The sequence below is a fragment of the Pseudorca crassidens genome, chromosome 19 (assembly GCF_039906515.1).
Source record: "Pseudorca crassidens isolate mPseCra1 chromosome 19, mPseCra1.hap1, whole genome shotgun sequence".
In the NCBI taxonomy this organism is placed as follows: Eukaryota; Metazoa; Chordata; class Mammalia; order Artiodactyla; family Delphinidae; genus Pseudorca; species Pseudorca crassidens.
In genome coordinates this window covers 24266973-24279436 of record NC_090314.1, presented here as the reverse complement: position 1 = coordinate 24279436, position 12464 = coordinate 24266973, and the positions used below count along the sequence as shown (strand labels likewise).

General features: G+C 69.1%; 6 non-coding genes across 6 annotated transcripts; all 6 read left to right on the top strand.

Annotated features, from left to right (window-relative positions):
- The first annotated feature begins 1178 nt into the window (after positions 1-1178).
- LOC137214033 (5S ribosomal RNA) lies at positions 1179-1297 on the top strand. The gene has a single exon (XR_010938649.1). It is a non-coding gene; the product is annotated as a 5S ribosomal RNA (ribosomal RNA).
- Positions 1298-2234: 937 nt separating this feature from the next.
- Positions 2235-2353, top strand: LOC137214032 (5S ribosomal RNA). Its single transcript, XR_010938648.1, has one exon. It is a non-coding gene; the product is annotated as a 5S ribosomal RNA (ribosomal RNA).
- A 2699-nt stretch (positions 2354-5052) lies between these two features.
- On the top strand, positions 5053-5171 carry LOC137214031 (5S ribosomal RNA). The gene has a single exon (XR_010938647.1). It is a non-coding gene; the product is annotated as a 5S ribosomal RNA (ribosomal RNA).
- A 938-nt stretch (positions 5172-6109) lies between these two features.
- LOC137213585 (5S ribosomal RNA) lies at positions 6110-6228 on the top strand. Its single transcript, XR_010938220.1, has one exon. It is a non-coding gene; the product is annotated as a 5S ribosomal RNA (ribosomal RNA).
- Positions 6229-8927: 2699 nt separating this feature from the next.
- Positions 8928-9046, top strand: LOC137214030 (5S ribosomal RNA). The gene has a single exon (XR_010938646.1). It is a non-coding gene; the product is annotated as a 5S ribosomal RNA (ribosomal RNA).
- Positions 9047-9984: 938 nt separating this feature from the next.
- On the top strand, positions 9985-10103 carry LOC137213584 (5S ribosomal RNA). The gene has a single exon (XR_010938219.1). It is a non-coding gene; the product is annotated as a 5S ribosomal RNA (ribosomal RNA).
- Positions 10104-12464: the final 2361 nt, after the last annotated feature.

Below are 12464 nucleotides of genomic sequence, written 5' to 3'. Positions count from 1 at the left end.
GCCCGCGCTTGGCCCTCCTGCGGTTGCCGCTTCAGCACCAGACTGTCATACACCTGGTAGTTGGCATTGCCTCCCGGGTTCCGGCTGAGTGGCATGAAGGTGGGCGGGGGTGGAGGGTGCTCGGTAGCCTGGACGTCGGGCAGGAGGTGAGAGGGGCGGAGGAGCAGCGCTGAGCTGGGAGCCGGGGCCCGCTGGTCCGAGGCCTCGGCCAGTACCGTGAGGGAGGCGGAGGTGGCCACAGGGCGCCGCAAGGGCAGGATCTCAGCCCATTCGGTCAGCGGGTGCCGCACCTCGTGGGGATCGCGGGAGTAATCCAAGTGTCCCGTGGAGGGATGCAGGCTGCGGTTGGACTCGCTGTGAGCACAGCTGGGGAGGCTACGTCTGTGGGCCGGTGGGGTGTCGCGCTACCAGGCTTCGGGCCGGTAGACCCGAGGCACCAGAGCGGATGGAGGCTCAGAGCCCTCCAGACCCAGACTCCGCCATGGGCCCAGTTGCCGTCATTTCGGCCCGCGAGCCCCTCGACCTGCACCTGGCCGCCCCCACCGGCGCCCAGCCCCGGCGCCGCCACCTGTGTGCCGGTGTGTCCCTCCACAGCTCCCTCCGACAAAAGCCCCCCCACACCCCGCCCCTGTGGCGTGTCACCGGGGCCGGGTGCGGGAGCGGGATCGAGGGCAGGGGCCGCTTCCCCGGGCCTGCCGGCCACCAGGGGCGGGGTCCTGAGCTCGGCGGGGGGTGTGGGGGCAAGGGTGGCCTTGCCGGGGCTGAGGGGCCGTGGCGACTCAATGGTGGCTCCCGGTGGCTTCGGGCCGGCTGCTGTCGGGCAGGAGGGCCGGCCCGGGCTGCGGCCGGGCTGCGCCTAGCGCCGCGTGGGCGGGCAGGGCCGATGCCCAAGGGACCGCGGGCCCCGGGCCCTGAAGCCTCCGGGGCCACGTCCCTGTGAGCGACGTGCGGGATCTTGGGCGGGGCGCCAAGCGCCGAAGGGTTTGCTGGGTCACGGCCGCCCTGGGCTGGGAGGTGGTCGCCAAACCCTCCGCCGCCGCCCGATACCCGAGACCTCCGTTCCCCCTGCCTGGGCGGGCGAGGGGGCCCTGTCGGGGCGGGCCGGCCGCCAGGCTGGCGTTAAGGCGCCAGCGCCAGCGAAACTGGGCCTCAAGAGGCAGCCGTCGGCCCCCGCCCCCGTCTACGGCCATACCACCCTGAACGCGCCCGATCTCGTCTGATCTCGGAAGCTAAGCAGGGTCGGGCCTGGTTAGTACTTGGATGGGAGACCGCCTGGGAATACCGGGTGCTGTAGGCTTTTTGCCTCCCGCTCCGCCCGCCTTCTCCTTTACTCGCCCGCGGCGGGGGCCGCCGGCTCCGCCCCCGCCGGGCCCCGCTGCAGGCCCCACCTCCTCAGGCCCCTCCCACCACGGCGCGCGCCGGCGGGGGCGCTCCCCGCCGGCCCGGCCGGCCAGGCGGCCAGAAGGCGGCCCTGGAAGGCAGCCGCACCCCAGACGCTCCCGGGGTGGCTGGCCCGGACCCAGACTCCGCCGCGGGCCCAGTGGCCGTCCTTTCGGCCCGCGAGCCCCTCGACCTGCACCTGGCCGCCCCCACCGGCGCCCAGCCCCGGCGCCGCCACCTGTGTGCCTGTGTGTCCCTCCACAGCTCCCTCCGACAAAAGCCCCGCCCCACCACCACCCCGCCCCTCTGGCGTGTCACCGCGGTTGGGTGCGGGAGCGGGATCGAGGGCAGGGGCCGCTTCCCCGGGCCTGCCGGCCACCAGGGGCGGGGTCCTGAGCTCGGCGGGGGGTGTGGGGGCAAGGGTGGCCTTGCCGGGGCAGAGGGGCCGTGGCGACTCAATGGTGGCTCCCGGTGGCTTCGGGCCGGCTGCTGTCGGGCAGGAGGGCCGGCTCGGGCTGCGGCCGGGCTGCGCCTAGCGCCGCGTGGGCGGGCAGGACCGATGCCCAAGGGACCGCGGGCCCCGGGCCCTGAAGCCTCCAGGGCCACGTCCCTGTGAGCGACGTGCGGGATCTTGGGCGGGGCGCCAAGCGCCGAAGGGTTTGCTGGGTCACGGCCGCCCTGGGCTGGGAGGTGGTCGCCAAACCCTCCGCCGCCGCCCGATACCCGAGACCTCCGTTCCCCCTGCCTGGGCGGGCGAGGGGGCCCTGCCGGGGCGGGCCGGCCGCCAGGCTGGCGTTAAGGCGCCAGCGCCAGCGAAACTGGGCCTCAAGAGGCAGCCGTCGGCCCCCGCCCCCGTCTACGGCCATACCACCCTGAACGCGCCCGATCTCGTCTGATCTCGGAAGCTAAGCAGGGTCGGGCCTGGTTAGTACTTGGATGGGAGACCGCCTGGGAATACCGGGTGCTGTAGGCTTTTTGCCTCCCGCTCCGCCCGCCTTCTCCTTTACTCGCCCGCGGCGCGGGGGCCGCCGGCTCCGCCCCCGCCGAGCCCCGCTGCAGGCAGTCGTCAAGGTGGTTTACCTGCCCGAGCAGGAAGCTTGGGCGATGGCAGAAGTGGGAAGAAACTCTTGAGCGCAGGTTCTTGGGATCCACGGAGCAGCGCATGCACATGCGATGGGTGCCTACACAGCTGGCTTGCTTGTCTGTGGGGAAAGGCGAGATGGGTCAGGGCCTGGGTTCCTGAGGGGCTGAGAATCAAGGCAGGGATAGAAGAAAGGGGACAGGCCCACATCTCCTGAACCCACGCCGGCGCCCACTCACCTTTGTGGAAAATACGATTGAAAAGTGCCCGCAAGAATCTCTTCAGATGCCTCCAGAGTTGAGGGAAGAAGGGGAGGGGGGAGGCCGGGAGCAGGGTGAGCCCTGAAATCCAACCCTTGTCCTGTCACACCCCAGCAGCCCTCCCACCTCAGCCCCTTCAAGACCCCAGGGCTCCCCCAACCGCGCTGCACAGATCCTGCCCTGACCATAGTCACCATGTTGATCCCCACGTTGAGCAAGATGAAGCTGACCGGGATCAGAAGAATTGAGTATCCTTGCTCCTGGCATTTCCTGGGGATGGGGCCAGTGAACGGCTCGGCTCGGTAGTAGTTTCGCTCACCCATGGCCGTTGGTCCCAGGACTGCCTGGGCCCTCTGCCCTCCAGTTTTAACTGGGAGCCAGACTGGGTCATAATGGGGCAGGTGGTGAGGTCACAGTGAGGGAGGGGGATGAAAAGGAGGGCCCAGAGTGGCATTCCCTGGTAACCAGGGTCAGGTAAGCTGAGCCTGGACAGTCAAACAGGGCCCGGTGGCCGGCATACATCCCCTCGAGCGGTCACTCATTCGCTCACCGCCCGCTGACTCACTTGTTCAAATGACACATTGCGTCTCTTGGCCCCTCTTGAGACTAGGAAGACCTTGGCCTCAGAGGCCTGCTGAAGGCCTGGCTGGAGTCCAGAGCCTCAGCCTTCTTCATGCCCTTCACTGGGCCTGGAGCTGGACCTGCCCAGATGTGGAACCTCCCAGTTTGGAAGCAACGTCTTGTATGAGGCTCTCTGTGGACAGGGACAGCTGAGACACAGAGGAGGTGCCCAGAGACCAGGGGTTTGGAGTCTGCAGCTGCAGATGTACTTAGTGCATGGTATAGGACCAGGAGGGGCCTGCTGGCAGAACTGTGGCCACTAAACCAAAGGGACCCTCAGGCCAAGAAGGGGACACTGGCTTCTTATTGCAGGAAGCCAAGCGCAGGGACCCAGGCTGGCAGAAGGAGTGGCGCTTCCAAGCCACAGACCACCAATGTTTCCTGGACTCTGGAGCTCTTTATTCCTCTCTCCATGCCCTGCCGCCCCCTGCCCCTGCCCCCATTTGCTGCTGGTAAGTTCATTTTCCCAGTCTGGCTCCCATGCAGAGAGGGCCTGGAGGCCGAGGTGGAAGGTAGCAGCGAGTTGGCCCGCGCTTGGCCCTCCTGCGGTTGCCGCTTCAGCACCAGACTGTCATACACCTGGTAGTTGGCATTGCCTCCCGGGTTCCGGCTGAGTGGCATGAAGGTGGGCGGGGGTGGAGGGTGCTCGGTAGCCTGGACGTCGGGCAGGAGGTGAGAGGGGCGGAGGAGCAGCGCTGAGCTGGGAGCCGGGGCCCGCTGGTCCGAGGCCTCGGCCAGTACCGTGAGGGAGGCGGAGGTGGCCACAGGGCGCCGCAAGGGCAGGATCTCAGCCCATTCGGCCAGCGGGTGCCGCACCTCGTGGGGATCGCGGGAGTAATCCAAGTGTCCCGTGGAGGGATGCAGGCTGCGGTTGGACTCGCTGTGAGCACAGCTGGGGAGGCTACGTCTGTGGGCCGGTGGGGTGTCGCGCTACCAGGCGTCGGGCCGGTAGACCCGAGGCACCAGAGCGGATGGAGGCTCAGAGCCCTCCAGACCCAGACTCCGCCATGGGCCCAGTTGCTGTCCTTTTGGCCCGCGAGCCCCTCGACCTGCACCTGGCCGCCCCCACCGGCGCCCAGCCCCGGCGCCGCCACCTGTGTGCCTGTGTGTCCCTCCACAGCTCCCTCCGACAAAAGCCCCGCCCCACCACCACCCCGCCCCTCTGGCGTGTCACCGCGGTTGGGTGCGGGAGCGGGATCGAGGGCAGGGGCCGCTTCCCCGGGCCTGCCGGCCACCAGGGGCGGGGTCCTGAGCTCGGCGGGGGGTGTGGGGGCAAGGGTGGCCTTGCCGGGGCTGAGGGGCCGTGGCGACTCAATGGTGGCTCCCGGTGGCTTCGGGCCGGCTGCTGTCGGGCAGGAGGGCCGGCCCGGGCTGCGGCCGGGCTGCGCCTAGCGCCGCGTGGGCGGGCAGGGCCGATGCCCAAGGGACCGCGGGCCCCGGGCCCTGAAGCCTCCGGGGCCACGTCCCTGTGAGCGACGTGCGGGATCTTGGGCGGGGCGCCAAGCGCCGAAGGGTTTGCTGGGTCACGGCCGCCCTGGGCTGGGAGGTGGTCGCCAAACCCTCCGCCGCCGCCCGATACCCGAGACCTCCGTTCCCCCTGCCTGGGCGGGCGAGGGGGCCCTGTCGGGGCGGGCCGGCCGCCAGGCTGGCGTTAAGGCGCCAGCGCCAGCGAAACTGGGCCTCAAGAGGCAGCCGTCGGCCCCCGCCCCCGTCTACGGCCATACCACCCTGAACGCGCCCGATCTCGTCTGATCTCGGAAGCTAAGCAGGGTCGGGCCTGGTTAGTACTTGGATGGGAGACCGCCTGGGAATACCGGGTGCTGTAGGCTTTTTGCCTCCCGCTCCGCCCGCCTTCTCCTTTACTCGCCCGCGGCGGGGGCCGCCGGCTCCGCCCCCGCCGGGCCCCGCTGCAGGCCCCACCTCCTCAGGCCCCTCCCACCACGGCGCGCGCCGGCGGGGGCGCTCCCCGCCGGCCCGGCCGGCCAGGCGGCCAGAAGGCGGCCCTGGAAGGCAGCCGCACCCCAGACGCTCCCGGGGTGGCTGGCCCGGACCCAGACTCCGCCGCGGGCCCAGTGGCCGTCCTTTCGGCCCGCGAGCCCCTCGACCTGCACCTGGCCGCCCCCACCGGCGCCCAGCCCCGGCGCCGCCACCTGTGTGCCTGTGTGTCCCTCCACAGCTCCCTCCGACAAAAGCCCCGCCCCACCACCACCCCGCCCCTCTGGCGTGTCACCGCGGTTGGGTGCGGGAGCGGGATCGAGGGCAGGGGCCGCTTCCCCGGGCCTGCCGGCCACCAGGGGCGGGGTCCTGAGCTCGGCGGGGGGTGTGGGGGCAAGGGTGGCCTTGCCGGGGCAGAGGGGCCGTGGCGACTCAATGGTGGCTCCCGGTGGCTTCGGGCCGGCTGCTGTCGGGCAGGAGGGCCGGCCCGGGCTGCGGCCGGGCTGCGCCTAGCGCCGCGTGGGCGGGCAGGACCGATGCCCAAGGGACCGCGGGCCCCGGGCCCTGAAGCCTCCGGGGCCACGTCCCTGTGAGCGACGTGCGGGATCTTGGGCGGGGCGCCAAGCGCCGAAGGGTTTGCTGGGTCACGGCCGCCCTGGGCTGGGAGGTGGTCGCCAAACCCTCCGCCGCCGCCCGATACCCGAGACCTCCGTTCCCCCTGCCTGGGCGGGCGAGGGGGCCCTGCCGGGGCGGGCCGGCCGCCAGGCTGGCGTTAAGGCGCCAGCGCCAGCGAAACTGGGCCTCAAGAGGCCGCCCGCGGCCCCCCGCCCCCGTCTACGGCCATACCACCCTCAACGCGCCCGATCTCGTCTGATCTCGGAAGCTAAGCAGGGTCGGGCCTGGTTAGTACTTGGATGGGAGACCGCCTGGGAATACCGGGTGCTGTAGGCTTTTTGCCTCCCGCTCCGCCCGCCTTCTCCTTTACTCGCCCGCGGCGGGGGGGCCGCCGGCTCCGCCCCCGCCGAGCCCCGCTGCAGGCAGTAGTCAAGGTGGTTTACCTGCCCGAGCAGGAAGCTTGGGCGATGGCAGAAGTGGGAAGAAACTCTTGAGCGCAGGTTCTTGGGATCCACGGAGCAGCGCATGCACATGCGATGGGTGCCTACACAGCTGGCTTGCTTGTCTGTGGGGAAAGGCGAGATGGGTCAGGGCCTGGGTTCCTGAGGGGCTGAGAATCAAGGCAGGGATAGAAGAAAGGGGACAGGCCCACATCTCCTGAACCCACGCCGGCGCCCACTCACCTTTGTGGAAAATACGATTGAAAAGTGCCCGCAAGAATCTCTTCAGATGCCTCCAGAGTTGAGGGAAGAAGGGGAGGGGGGAGGCCGGGAGCAGGGTGAGCCCTGAAATCCAACCCTTGTCCTGTCACACCCCAGCAGCCCTCCCACCTCAGCCCCTTCAAGACCCCAGGGCTCCCCCAACCGCGCTGCACAGATCCTGCCCTGACCATAGTCACCATGTTGATCCCCACGTTGAGCAAGATGAAGCTGACCGGGATCAGAAGAATTGAGTATCCTTGCTCCTGGCATTTCCTGGGGATGGGGCCAGTGAACGGCTCGGCTCGGTAGTAGTTTCGCTCACCCATGGCCGTTGGTCCCAGGACTGCCTGGGCCCTCTGCCCTCCAGTTTTAACTGGGAGCCAGACTGGGTCATAATGGGGCAGGTGGTGAGGTCACAGTGAGGGAGGGGGATGAAAAGGAGGGCCCAGAGTGGCATTCCCTGGTAACCAGGGTCAGGTAAGCTGAGCCTGGACAGTCAAACAGGGCCCGGTGGCCGGCATACATCCCCTCGAGCGGTCACTCATTCGCTCACCGCCCGCTGACTCACTTGTTCAAATGACACATTGCGTCTCTTGGCCCCTCTTGAGACTAGGAAGACCTTGGCCTCAGAGGCCTGCTGAAGGCCTGGCTGGAGTCCAGAGCCTCAGCCTTCTTCATGCCCTTCACTGGGCCTGGAGCTGGACCTGCCCAGATGTGGAACCTCCCAGTTTGGAAGCAACGTCTTGTATGAGGCTCTCTGTGGACAGGGACAGCTGAGACACAGAGGAGGTGCCCAGAGACCAGGGGTTTGGAGTCTGCAGCTGCAGATGTACTTAGTGCATGGTATAGGACCAGGAGGGGCCTGCTGGCAGAACTGTGGCCACTAAACCAAAGGGACCCTCAGGCCAAGAAGGGGACACTGGCTTCTTATTGCAGGAAGCCAAGCGCAGGGACCCAGGCTGGCAGAAGGAGTGGCGCTTCCAAGCCACAGACCACCAATGTTTCCTGGACTCTGGAGCTCTTTATTCCTCTCTCCATGCCCTGCCGCCCCCTGCCCCTGCCCCCATTTGCTGCTGGTAAGTTCATTTTCCCAGTCTGGCTCCCATGCAGAGAGGGCCTGGAGGCCGAGGTGGAAGGTAGCAGCGAGTTGGCCCGCGCTTGGCCCTCCTGCGGTTGCCGCTTCAGCACCAGACTGTCATACACCTGGTAGTTGGCATTGCCTCCCGGGTTCCGGCTGAGTGGCATGAAGGTGGGCGGGGGTGGAGGGTGCTCGGTAGCCTGGACGTCGGGCAGGAGGTGAGAGGGGCGGAGGAGCAGCGCTGAGCTGGGAGCCGGGGCCCGCTGGTCCGAGGCCTCGGCCAGTACCGTGAGGGAGGCGGAGGTGGCCACAGGGCGCCGCAAGGGCAGGATCTCAGCCCATTCGGCCAGCGGGTGCCGCACCTCGTGGGGATCGCGGGAGTAATCCAAGTGTCCCGTGGAGGGATGCAGGCTGCGGTTGGACTCGCTGTGAGCACAGCTGGGGAGGCTACGTCTGTGGGCCGGTGGGGTGTCGCGCTACCAGGCGTCGGGCCGGTAGACCCGAGGCACCAGAGCGGATGGAGGCTCAGAGCCCTCCAGACCCAGACTCCGCCATGGGCCCAGTTGCTGTCCTTTTGGCCCGCGAGCCCCTCGACCTGCACCTGGCCGCCCCCACCGGCGCCCAGCCCCGGCGCCGCCACCTGTGTGCCTGTGTGTCCCTCCACAGCTCCCTCCGACAAAAGCCCCGCCCCACCACCACCCCGCCCCTCTGGCGTGTCACCGCGGTTGGGTGCGGGAGCGGGATCGAGGGCAGGGGCCGCTTCCCCGGGCCTGCCGGCCACCACGGGCGGGGTCCTGAGCTCGGCGGGGGGTGTGGGGGCAAGGGTGGCCTTGCCGGGGCTGAGGGGCCGTGGCGACTCAATGGTGGCTCCCGGTGGCTTCGGGCCGGCTGCTGTCGGGCAGGAGGGCCGGCCCGGGCTGCGGCCGGGCTGCGCCTAGCGCCGCGTGGGCGGGCAGGGCCGATGCCCAAGGGACCGCGGGCCCCGGGCCCTGAAGCCTCCGGGGCCACGTCCCTGTGAGCGACGTGCGGGATCTTGGGCGGGGCGCCAAGCGCCGAAGGGTTTGCTGGGTCACGGCCGCCCTGGGCTGGGAGGTGGTCGCCAAACCCTCCGCCGCCGCCCGATACCCGAGACCTCCGTTCCCCCTGCCTGGGCGGGCGAGGGGGCCCTGTCGGGGCGGGCCGGCCGCCAGGCTGGCGTTAAGGCGCCAGCGCCAGCGAAACTGGGCCTCAAGAGGCAGCCGTCGGCCCCCGCCCCCGTCTACGGCCATACCACCCTGAACGCGCCCGATCTCGTCTGATCTCGGAAGCTAAGCAGGGTCGGGCCTGGTTAGTACTTGGATGGGAGACCGCCTGGGAATACCGGGTGCTGTAGGCTTTTTGCCTCCCGCTCCGCCCGCCTTCTCCTTTACTCGCCCGCGGCGGGGGCCGCCGGCTCCGCCCCCGCCGGGCCCCGCTGCAGGCCCCACCTCCTCAGGCCCCTCCCACCACGGCGCGCGCCGGCGGGGGCGCTCCCCGCCGGCCCGGCCGGCCAGGCGGCCAGAAGGCGGCCCTGGAAGGCAGCCGCACCCCAGACGCTCCCGGGGTGGCTGGCCCGGACCCAGACTCCGCCGCGGGCCCAGTGGCCGTCCTTTCGGCCCGCGAGCCCCTCGACCTGCACCTGGCCGCCCCCACCGGCGCCCAGCCCCGGCGCCGCCACCTGTGTGCCTGTGTGTCCCTCCACAGCTCCCTCCGACAAAAGCCCCGCCCCACCACCACCCCGCCCCTCTGGCGTGTCACCGCGGTTGGGTGCGGGAGCGGGATCGAGGGCAGGGGCCGCTTCCCCGGGCCTGCCGGCCACCAGGGGCGGGGTCCTGAGCTCGGCGGGGGGTGTGGGGGCAAGGGTGGCCTTGCCGGGGCAGAGGGGCCGTGGCGACTCAATGGTGGCTCCCGGTGGCTTCGGGCCGGCTGCTGTCGGGCAGGAGGGCCGGCCCGGGCTGCGGCCGGGCTGCGCCTAGCGCCGCGTGGGCGGGCAGGACCGATGCCCAAGGGACCGCGGGCCCCGGGCCCTGAAGCCTCCGGGGCCACGTCCCTGTGAGCGACGTGCGGGATCTTGGGCGGGGCGCCAAGCGCCGAAGGGTTTGCTGGGTCACGGCCGCCCTGGGCTGGGAGGTGGTCGCCAAACCCTCCGCCGCCGCCCGATACCCGAGACCTCCGTTCCCCCTGCCTGGGCGGGCGAGGGGGCCCTGCCGGGGCGGGCCGGCCGCCAGGCTGGCGTTAAGGCGCCAGCGCCAGCGAAACTGGGCCTCAAGAGGCCGCCCGCGGCCCCCCGCCCCCGTCTACGGCCATACCACCCTCAACGCGCCCGATCTCGTCTGATCTCGGAAGCTAAGCAGGGTCGGGCCTGGTTAGTACTTGGATGGGAGACCGCCTGGGAATACCGGGTGCTGTAGGCTTTTTGCCTCCCGCTCCGCCCGCCTTCTCCTTTACTCGCCCGCGGCGGGGGGGCCGCCGGCTCCGCCCCCGCCGAGCCCCGCTGCAGGCAGTAGTCAAGGTGGTTTACCTGCCCGAGCAGGAAGCTTGGGCGATGGCAGAAGTGGGAAGAAACTCTTGAGCGCAGGTTCTTGGGATCCACGGAGCAGCGCATGCACATGCGATGGGTGCCTACACAGCTGGCTTGCTTGTCTGTGGGGAAAGGCGAGATGGGTCAGGGCCTGGGTTCCTGAGGGGCTGAGAATCAAGGCAGGGATAGAAGAAAGGGGACAGGCCCACATCTCCTGAACCCACGCCGGCGCCCACTCACCTTTGTGGAAAATACGATTGAAAAGTGCCCGCAAGAATCTCTTCAGATGCCTCCAGAGTTGAGGGAAGAAGGGGAGGGGGGAGGCCGGGAGCAGGGTGAGCCCTGAAATCCAACCCTTGTCCTGTCACACCCCAGCAGCCCTCCCACCTCAGCCCCTTCAAGACCCCAGGGCTCCCCCAACCGCGCTGCACAGATCCTGCCCTGACCATAGTCACCATGTTGATCCCCACGTTGAGCAAGATGAAGCTGACCGGGATCAGAAGAATTGAGTATCCTTGCTCCTGGCATTTCCTGGGGATGGGGCCAGTGAACGGCTCGGCTCGGTAGTAGTTTCGCTCACCCATGGCCGTTGGTCCCAGGACTGCCTGGGCCCTCTGCCCTCCAGTTTTAACTGGGAGCCAGACTGGGTCATAATGGGGCAGGTGGTGAGGTCACAGTGAGGGAGGGGGATGAAAAGGAGGGCCCAGAGTGGCATTCCCTGGTAACCAGGGTCAGGTAAGCTGAGCCTGGACAGTCAAACAGGGCCCGGTGGCCGGCATACATCCCCTCGAGCGGTCACTCATTCGCTCACCGCCCGCTGACTCACTTGTTCAAATGACACATTGCGTCTCTTGGCCCCTCTTGAGACTAGGAAGACCTTGGCCTCAGAGGCCTGCTGAAGGCCTGGCTGGAGTCCAGAGCCTCAGCCTTCTTCATGCCCTTCACTGGGCCTGGAGCTGGACCTGCCCAGATGTGGAACCTCCCAGTTTGGAAGCAACGTCTTGTATGAGGCTCTCTGTGGACAGGGACAGCTGAGACACAGAGGAGGTGCCCAGAGACCAGGGGTTTGGAGTCTGCAGCTGCAGATGTACTTAGTGCATGGTATAGGACCAGGAGGGGCCTGCTGGCAGAACTGTGGCCACTAAACCAAAGGGACCCTCAGGCCAAGAAGGGGACACTGGCTTCTTATTGCAGGAAGCCAAGCGCAGGGACCCAGGCTGGCAGAAGGAGTGGCGCTTCCAAGCCACAGACCACCAATGTTTCCTGGACTCTGGAGCTCTTTATTCCTCTCTCCATGCCCTGCCGCCCCCTGCCCCTGCCCCCATTTGCTGCTGGTAAGTTCATTTTCCCAGTCTGGCTCCCATGCAGAGAGGGCCTGGAGGCCGAGGTGGAAGGTAGCAGCGAGTTGGCCCGCGCTTGGCCCTCCTGCGGTTGCCGCTTCAGCACCAGACTGTCATACACCTGGTAGTTGGCATTGCCTCCCGGGTTCCGGCTGAGTGGCATGAAGGTGGGCGGGGGTGGAGGGTGCTCGGTAGCCTGGACGTCGGGCAGGAGGTGAGAGGGGCGGAGGAGCAGCGCTGAGCTGGGAGCCGGGGCCCGCTGGTCCGAGGCCTCGGCCAGTACCGTGAGGGAGGCGGAGGTGGCCACAGGGCGCCGCAAGGGCAGGATCTCAGCCCATTCGGCCAGCGGGTGCCGCACCTCGTGGGGATCGCGGGAGTAATCCAAGTGTCCCGTGGAGGGATGCAGGCTGCGGTTGGACTCGCTGTGAGCACAGCTGGGGAGGCTACGTCTGTGGGCCGGTGGGGTGTCGCGCTACCAGGCGTCGGGCCGGTAGACCCGAGGCACCAGAGCGGATGGAGGCTCAGAGCCCTCCAGACCCAGACTCCGCCATGGGCCCAGTTGCTGTCCTTTTGGCCCGCGAGCCCCTCGACCTGCACCTGGCCGCCCCCACCGGCGCCCAGCCCCGGCGCCGCCACCTGTGTGCCTGTGTGTCCCTCCACAGCTCCCTCCGACAAAAGCCCCGCCCCACCACCACCCCGCCCCTCTGGCGTGTCACCGCGGTTGGGTGCGGGAGCGGGATCGAGGGCAGGGGCCGCTTCCCCGGGCCTGCCGGCCACCAGGGGCGGGGTCCTGAGCTCGGCGGGGGGTGTGGGGGCAAGGGTGGCCTTGCCGGGGCTGAGGGGCCGTGGCGACTCAATGGTGGCTCCCGGTGGCTTCGGGCCGGCTGCTGTCGGGCAGGAGGGCCGGCCCGGGC